We start from the raw sequence: 8,236 nt of genomic DNA, 5'->3' as shown, positions 1-8,236 counted from the left end.
CAATATTTATTTTTTTTCGATATTAAGAATTAATATTATGACATTAAGTATATAACGACCTTCACCTAGAATTTCATCAAATAGATGATTAAACTTTATGTCAAAAGTATTATTTTATTAATTGTACGAGGACAATGGAATAGGTTTTTTAAGATAATTGCTTTTAAGTAGGTTATATTGTAGCATTATATTTAGTTAAAACAACTATTTTGTAATATGTATGTCTATGAAAATAAGAATTATTTTCGCGCAATATATAAACAAGACTTGATAGATCAGACTGCACTTGTTTGTGTCCTTTAAAAAATGAAAACACCGTTTCGAAATATTTTAGACTTTAAGTGGTAGTGGTTAGGTACAAAATGATTTGTAAGGTTAAGTTTTGACACAACTCAAGCGCATGTCAGTATTTCGTTTGTCAAGTCAGTCAGCTCTCAAATGTAGTGACATTCGCACTGTTTATTTTTTTTTAATTATTTACCGCGCATAAAATAACGCGAGTGGTTTTTTTTTTTTTTCAATTTGAAGGTACGTAATTTTAGTATAAGTTTCTCTTAATTTAAATATTGATGATTTTTTTTTAATGTGAACGTTTGAAAATTCATGAATTCATTTAACATTTTATTGATAAGTTAACAAATTTCAAATAACACGATTATTTCAAATGCATATTGAATGGTGTTTAAAAGTAAATATCTAGAGCATCTACAAGTAATCGAAGTTCATCGCTTTTGAAAGACATAATTTCAAGTGCCGCCGTCATTACTTCAGTTTCAAATATTTAGTATCATTGAAATATAATTAATTAGGCAGCTGATTACTAGAGACAGATCTAAGTAACCGTTAAATTGGACTTAAATTTAGAGTCTTTTCTATTGTTTGTTACATAGCAATAATTATTAAACTGAGGCTGCTTAATAAAATAAAATTCTTACTAATATTCATTTATAATTTTCTGAATAACAGTTTTTAATAATTTAACTGTGAGGTTTTGTTAAGTTAAAATTAAAAAAAATAATTCATTCATTCCAACCTCGTTTAATTTTAACCTACTTCAAAAAGGGGGGAGGTTGTCAATTGGATAGTTTTTTTTTTTATATACGTTACGTGCCATATTTATCGATTTTAAATATCATATTCATATTATAAAGCATACTTTGTGAGGGTGGGGGTGATGTAATTTAATTTAAAGAAAAAAACATCCACCAATAAGGGTTTAAATCATTAATCGCTTCTATGTGCACTTTTGATACAAAACCGCCGCTTAGTAACTAAGCCTATCCATATTTCGCACTTCCTTTCCTGCAAAAGACACAGTTAAAACTTGTTAAAATATACTATTATATTCAAAACAGGAACAAGTATGTCATTTTGTCGGATATTATCATGGCATGTCTAAGCATGACAGCTTAATAATTGTTATAATATAATTTGCATGTAATACTTATTACTCGTTTAAGTGAAAAAGATACTGTTTAAATATTTTACCCATGTGCGGTAAACCCTCGAAACCGGATTCGAGCGGATTTTAGGGATTTTAAGTTAAGCAAGTGGTAAATGAATGAAATGGTTGGAATATGAAGTTCATGATGTTTTAAATTTAGAAATGTTAGAATTGGTGGAATTCTTTTGCATTTTCTAATAAAACTGGACGTGTCAGGGTTCTTGGTGATTCGTAAAAATAAACATGAACTGCATCTTCTCAAGAACGAAATCTTCAAGTGAAATTCTGTTACATTAGCGTTTTTGGAAATTTTTAGGTACTACTTATTAAGAATACCAAACTTCATGGAGTTATCCATAAATAAATATATAAGGGTTGCAGAATTTTATAAAATTTTAAAGTCGATTTCAAAATTAATCCTTATATATTTCCGTGTAACGAATTCTTCGCCGTGACTAAAGGGTAACAAAGAAGGCCGAAGATTTTATCTGAAAAGCTTACATTTGAAGAATGTCAGATGGTTCCTGAATGTTGTGAGGGAATCCCATCGGTCGCACGGTTAGTTGTAATATTACAAAGTCTCAAACTAAAGTTGATCTACTTAATGAAATTAAATTCTCATACCTACTCAACATAGTTTTGCAGCTATTAAATTTCGATGACAATGTACTATATTCTGATATCGCGTATAACTAGTGATTAGAAATTTATAGTTAAAGTATCAGACTGTATATGTCCGATGTGTTTGGCTAATGCATCCTTTTTTGAGGATAAGGTGTAGATGTCATTCTATCGCACTGCTTTAATGCAGGTTATATAATTTCTTCACAATGATTTCATCACCCCTGAGCTCGAGATGTTTGAAATTCAATCTTCGATCGAGATTCACTTGTTCTATAACAACAAAATCATATCAAATTCAGAGTTCTCAGCGTATGTATAATATCTGTAAGATGTTTATAATACATATTCGGTAACTCTTCCTTAACTTATTCGTCTAAGTTTTCTTACGCTAGATAACATTTGATATTTGTTTTGAGTACAAACATCTCTATATTAAGTTCTGAATTTAATACTCGGCCATACATTATTTCATATGCATGAAGTTCTCTTTGAGATTTGAGATACGCTCTATGTTATCTCTGTGTAAGTCTGCAATAGTTTTATTTACACCGACCAACTGTCTGTCTCGTAGTTTGCAGTCGAAAATAGTGACTATGTCTATTGTCTTATTTCTAACTTATTATTTTACATGCTGCGACTGTAATAATCATCAACATCGGTGACGATGTCTTTTCGTTCAAATTCCTAGGGATACCTCTGATTTTCCATTTATTTATGGTCGACGTATAAAAAGTTTTGATTATATTAGATATACTATTGCAAACTTTAGAATATAAATCGTTAATTTATTTAGTATCAGCAGTGCTATTCTTTAAAAGTTTTGTATCCCGAGCAATCAGACTTATGGAGATACGCCATTTTGATCCGTGTATCCTTAATGTGCTATAATGATAATAGTCAGTATTGAATAAATAAAATAGCTCTTAGCGTGAAAAACATGTCTTAAGTTCCTTTGTATTAATAGAGGACATAGTATCAAGAACAATTTGATACTCACCTTGAAAAACATTACAGCCTTATTTTGAGTTCCGGTTCACAGAACTAAATGTACGTGCACGAGATTATTGTGTGTTCAAACTTGCTTAATAATAAACCGCTACAAAGCCACCACTTGGAAGTTTACAAAATTATAACTCCAACGTCTTATTATAAAAGTCTGATGTCAATTTATATATTTAAGACGAAAATAATGTTTTTTTGAAATTATAATACCATTTTTTAGGAGGAACCATTTGATAATGACGCATTTAAAATTAATTACTGTTTACACGTCAAAGAAACGTTTTGTACGAATATAAGAGATGTATGTACGTATGTATGTATTCGTTTCCAAAATTTTTGTACTGTCTTATAATTTTTCAATCAGTGGTTTTTGAAGTTATTGCCATTCAAAGCACGGAAAGTAAGACACATGATATGGTATGTCCATACTTTTATCCTTATCGTCCTGTAATTGATCGACTTTATAGAAACGATATTTTGATGTCGAATAGTTGGCGGACTGGGATAGGTGCAACTCGATGTTATGTCGATGGTCAACACTGCCCATAGATATTGGTACTGTAAGAAATATTGAGCATTTTTCATCAATGTATAATCATGTGGTTAGAACACGTGCATCTTAACCGATGATTGTAGGTTCGAACCCAGGCAAGCACTACTGAATTTTAATGGGCTTAATTAAAGTCATTTTAGGTTAAGTTTAATTAACACAAAGTATTAACCCAAAAAAATAAAAATGCGTAGAACGTAAATATTAGTTTGAAACATTTTGTGGCGATACATTTTGATTTTTACACACTGCATTACAAATATTAGTTTGAATTAAAAAAAAAAAACAAGATATTTAAATAAACACGTGAATAAAAACGTAATGTTTTGTAAGATTCATTTTCACAGAACGGGTGAACAGATCAATTGGTGAGTGAGTGTTTATGTTTCGTTGGTTAAAAAGTAGCACCTGATAAAGTCACAATATTCCTATATAAACAACAATAATTTATATTTAAAACTAGCTGTGCCCGCAATTTTAATTTAATAAAAAAGGGTGACTTTATTATTATTTTACATTTAATTCTAAAATAAAAGTAGCCTAAGTTACACCTTATTACATCAGCTATCTGCCAGTGAAAGTCCCGTCAAAAGAGATTAGCCGGAACAAACAGACAGACAGACAGACAAAAATTGTAAAAAATGTTATTTTGGTATATGTACCGTGTATAGATTTAGTAGAACGCGGTAATTTTAATATTACAAACAGACACTCCAATTTTATTGTATGTATAGATGAAACTTTCTGCATATATTTTTTTATTTGCCAAGTAAATGTAAACATAATCATTATAACATCATTTTTATTACTGAAATTATTATTTAGCTTACTAAACGTGGTTCTTATAACGTGACATTATTATTGGCTGAACACGATTATATTCGCGAATAAGCATGTATCATTATAAGAGCCTAGATAGCCTGGTAATTCGTGGACTGGTCTAGCGTGATATCTAGCCACCGGCAAAATCAACCGACAATTGCGGGTTAGACCTGGGCGAGCACTTACACGTGCCGTGTGATATTCTGCAATATGTGTTTCCTAAGCTGACTCTTTTAGAATTAGCTCTATGCTGGTCACCACTATATTGCGGGGCATTAACAGAATTTTTGTCTTACGTTTACTTTTTACTTTACTATAAAACAAGTTTTTTTTTTATGATATCAGTAGGCGGACGAGCAAATCTAGACACGCGGGAGCGTGTCAGCCAAGTATATATAATCACAGGCACAAGGGACATAACATCTTGATTCCCAAGGTTGGTGGCGCATAGGTGATGTAAGGAATAGTTAATATTTCTTAGAGCGCCTTTGTCTATGGGCGGTGGTGACCACTTACCATGGTGGCCCATGTGATCGTCCGCTAACCAATGACAAAATTAACTAAGATGTTATATCCTTTGTTGACTGGCTCACATCACCCTTCAAACCGGAACACAACAATACTGAATACTGCTATTTGGCGGTAGAATATCTGATGAGTGGGTGGTACCTACCCAGACGGGCTTGCACAAAGCCCTACCAAGTAAAATTATTTATTATTAAATATGAATCGTTAACACCTTAAATAAGTATACATAAATTAGATCGTTTATATAATAGTTACATGTAATGGTTACTTTAGCAACATATTCTTATCGAATCGCAATTCTGATTATCTGGGTGACAAACGAACCAGCTCTCTGTTACCAGAGGCGGTAATATAACCTCCGTCAAGTTAACGTGTACAAAGACGAGGGTCATATAGAAATGTTTTTGTTTTTTCAACAGCAAACAGCAAATATACAAGAATTTAGAAATAGAGATCAAAATTTGTTTGGGGTTTTAGTTCCAGTTTGGTTTCCCTTTATTAGATGGAGACCAATGCGTCAACATATATGATAGTACATTAAAACTCGTACCCTGTTCCTAGAAAATAAGTATAGGTAAATACTATCATCACGACTAGTATAATAAGGATCAATAATAAAGGTGAAGTGAAAAACCCTACAGAGGTTAATCTAGTGTGTGGGATGTTTCTTAAGAAGTGTTCAAGAAACTTGACCTTGGTTGACCTCGTTTTTCTTTTCTGTACCTTTGCGAGCGATAACTTTTATTTATCGTTGTAATTACAAACGACAAACGCTAGGCCTTGAAAAGGAGAATATTTTAATAGGATGTGCTAGTTGACACATTTAGTATCGGAAAATATAAATTATCAGTTATTATAGTTTATGTATTTTAAGGACCAACCCATCGTATGTCTGTTACGAAATGTTTCCATATGGAAAGTCATTAACAATTTATATACGTAATACAGCTATACTCGTTACTTTTAGCGTTTTAAGAATTCCCTAATATTTATTTAACTCGCATAAACAATTAAATTCTTAACGAACTCGTTCTTTTTTTGACATCGTGAAGACCAAAAGTATCGTGTAAAATGCATTCAAGTTTTCAGGGCATTGACCTCATGCACAATAACATAGCATAAACATGTTCAAATAAAGAATGCTATGCTTATTTAATTAGTAATCGTATCATTAATGTCATGAAAACTGTTACTATTTACGTAGATGGTTGAATTAATGGTAAAGGCTTAAAAAAAATTTGCGGCTTCAAATCCAGACAAGCACCACTGATTTTTGTGTGCTCACAATAAATAATGCACTTGTTTGGCGGTAAAAGAAATCGACGCGCAAGTCTGCAAATATTGAACGAAATGCTCATATATTTGGATCCAACAACTCACACTGGAATGGGACGGTAGAACAAGCTTCGAAAGTAAATTAAATATGCATTAAACATATACATTATACAAACATCAATTTTTGACGTCTTTCAAAAGGGTTAATTATGGTAAATACAGTCGCAATATCAAAAACTTACACGAATTAAAATTTTAACTAAGTATCAAAAGAGTTTTATTTAGTATGAGTAAATAATCATGAATACGTGTGATTGACTTCATCTTATGATCTTATCAATATTATCAACGCGAAAGTTTTAATGTACGGATGGATGATTGTTGCTCAATCACGCTAGAACGGCTGAACGGATTCGAATGAAATTTATCACAGAGGTAGATCATAGTTTGAAATCGTACATTGGGTAATTTTTATTTATAATACCCGCACCAAACCCCCAATAAATCAGTATTGAATGAAATGACGTCATTAGATATGACTTATAGAATGTTCAACTTAAGTGTTTTTTGTTACAATTTTTTTATTTCGTGTGAAATATAACGAGCATGTTTTCGTTATACTTCACTTCTTATCTGAAAAAGATTACATTTCGAATGTATGTAACATTTCATTCGTATTCTTATTTACTCTTAAACTTGAGATATAGACAAGATAGTGAAGTGTTCACCGTTTCTGATCTCAGATTCAATTGATTAGCTTAAGATAACGTCCAAGGCTACTTGAATACTACTTGAATAAAGTAACAGCTGTTATCCAACCGCTTTACGTTGCAAAAATAGTGTAGAACAACGGAATTCAAGATAATAATACCATATGATTATAGGCTGATGGTTATCAACGGACGATTCTGCGTCAATTTGTTATAGTCATACTATAACCGATACGTTCAGTAGTTTTATACGTCAGCACCAGGAAAAAGAGTCAAGTGAAAGATTTTGAGCTCATTTTAACCAATAAATAGACATCCTTATTTTTAACCTCTATATTAGTATTAAGTATTTGATTTATTTCTGCCTCGATTTAAGCCTTAGCCCAGAAGCGGGACATTCAAAAGCTGTTAAAATTATGTATATATTAAATAACGAAATATATACTACATATATCCATCTCTATAGCCTATTCCAATGGAACTAGGAAAAAGATAAACAAACCTTATATTTAAGTATTTCATACGATTTACTAATAACTTAGTTATTTTGTGATATATTAAGAGTTTATGATTAATATGTATATCCTTATTTATAATACAACACTATTACACTACTACCACTTATTTCCACTTAAAATTTTCTTCCAAAATTTCGATAACAGTTTCGTCGACGTTCAAAACGCCATTTTTTCGCAATGCGTATTGATAATATCCGATTGATCAAACTCTCGACCAATGATATCGCGTCGATTTGCTGTCAAATGTTGTTTAGTTTATTTGGCTTTTTTCCTCTTATGGTTAGAATAGAGTATATATATATAAAGTATGTATTTATTTGCAATATATAAGCTATCTACTTAATGTATTATTAATATTTGATGATTAAGAATTTCGGACAAGAATATTTTAATGTCTTTTTTCTATTTTTTAAATAGTTTTTAATCTATTTTATACATGTCAAGTATTAAATTAATGCTTCGCGTTCGAGATGTGCTAAATCTCGAATCAATATTGCATAATATATTTAATTTTTATAAGAAAAATCTGGAAGAAAAACTCCATTAAGCCGTTGCATTACGCACGGGCTTCTAAGCCGTCTTAATAAATAGCTTATACAATAAAAAAAAACATAATAAAATGAAAAATAAACCAGAAGAATTGAAACTATTAAAATTATTTTTAAAAGCTATAAAAACTATTATATTGTTGCAATATTTTAAAGAGATTTAAATTTTTTATACAAGATCTATTGTAGCAAAATGCAAATTAAGCTGGAATTAA

General features: G+C 30.8%; 1 protein-coding gene across 2 annotated transcripts in view; it reads left to right on the top strand.

Annotated features, from left to right (window-relative positions):
• The first annotated feature begins 455 nt into the window (after positions 1-455).
• Positions 456-8,236, top strand: part of LOC125078012 (proton-coupled amino acid transporter-like protein pathetic) — a 31,250-nt gene continuing 23,469 nt past the window's right edge. The window contains exon 1 of one of the 2 annotated variants that reach the window (XM_047690156.1): positions 456-528. The gene's annotated coding sequence lies outside the window, so the exon portion shown is untranslated. The remainder of the gene's footprint in view (positions 529-8,236) is intronic. The other variant, XM_047690157.1, reaches the window with a different exon arrangement.

This window comes from Vanessa atalanta, chromosome 4 (assembly GCF_905147765.1).
Source record: "Vanessa atalanta chromosome 4, ilVanAtal1.2, whole genome shotgun sequence".
In the NCBI taxonomy this organism is placed as follows: domain Eukaryota; kingdom Metazoa; phylum Arthropoda; class Insecta; order Lepidoptera; family Nymphalidae; genus Vanessa; species Vanessa atalanta.
The sequence above is the reverse complement of the archived record's forward strand: the minus strand, read 5'-3'. Positions and strand labels throughout refer to the sequence as shown.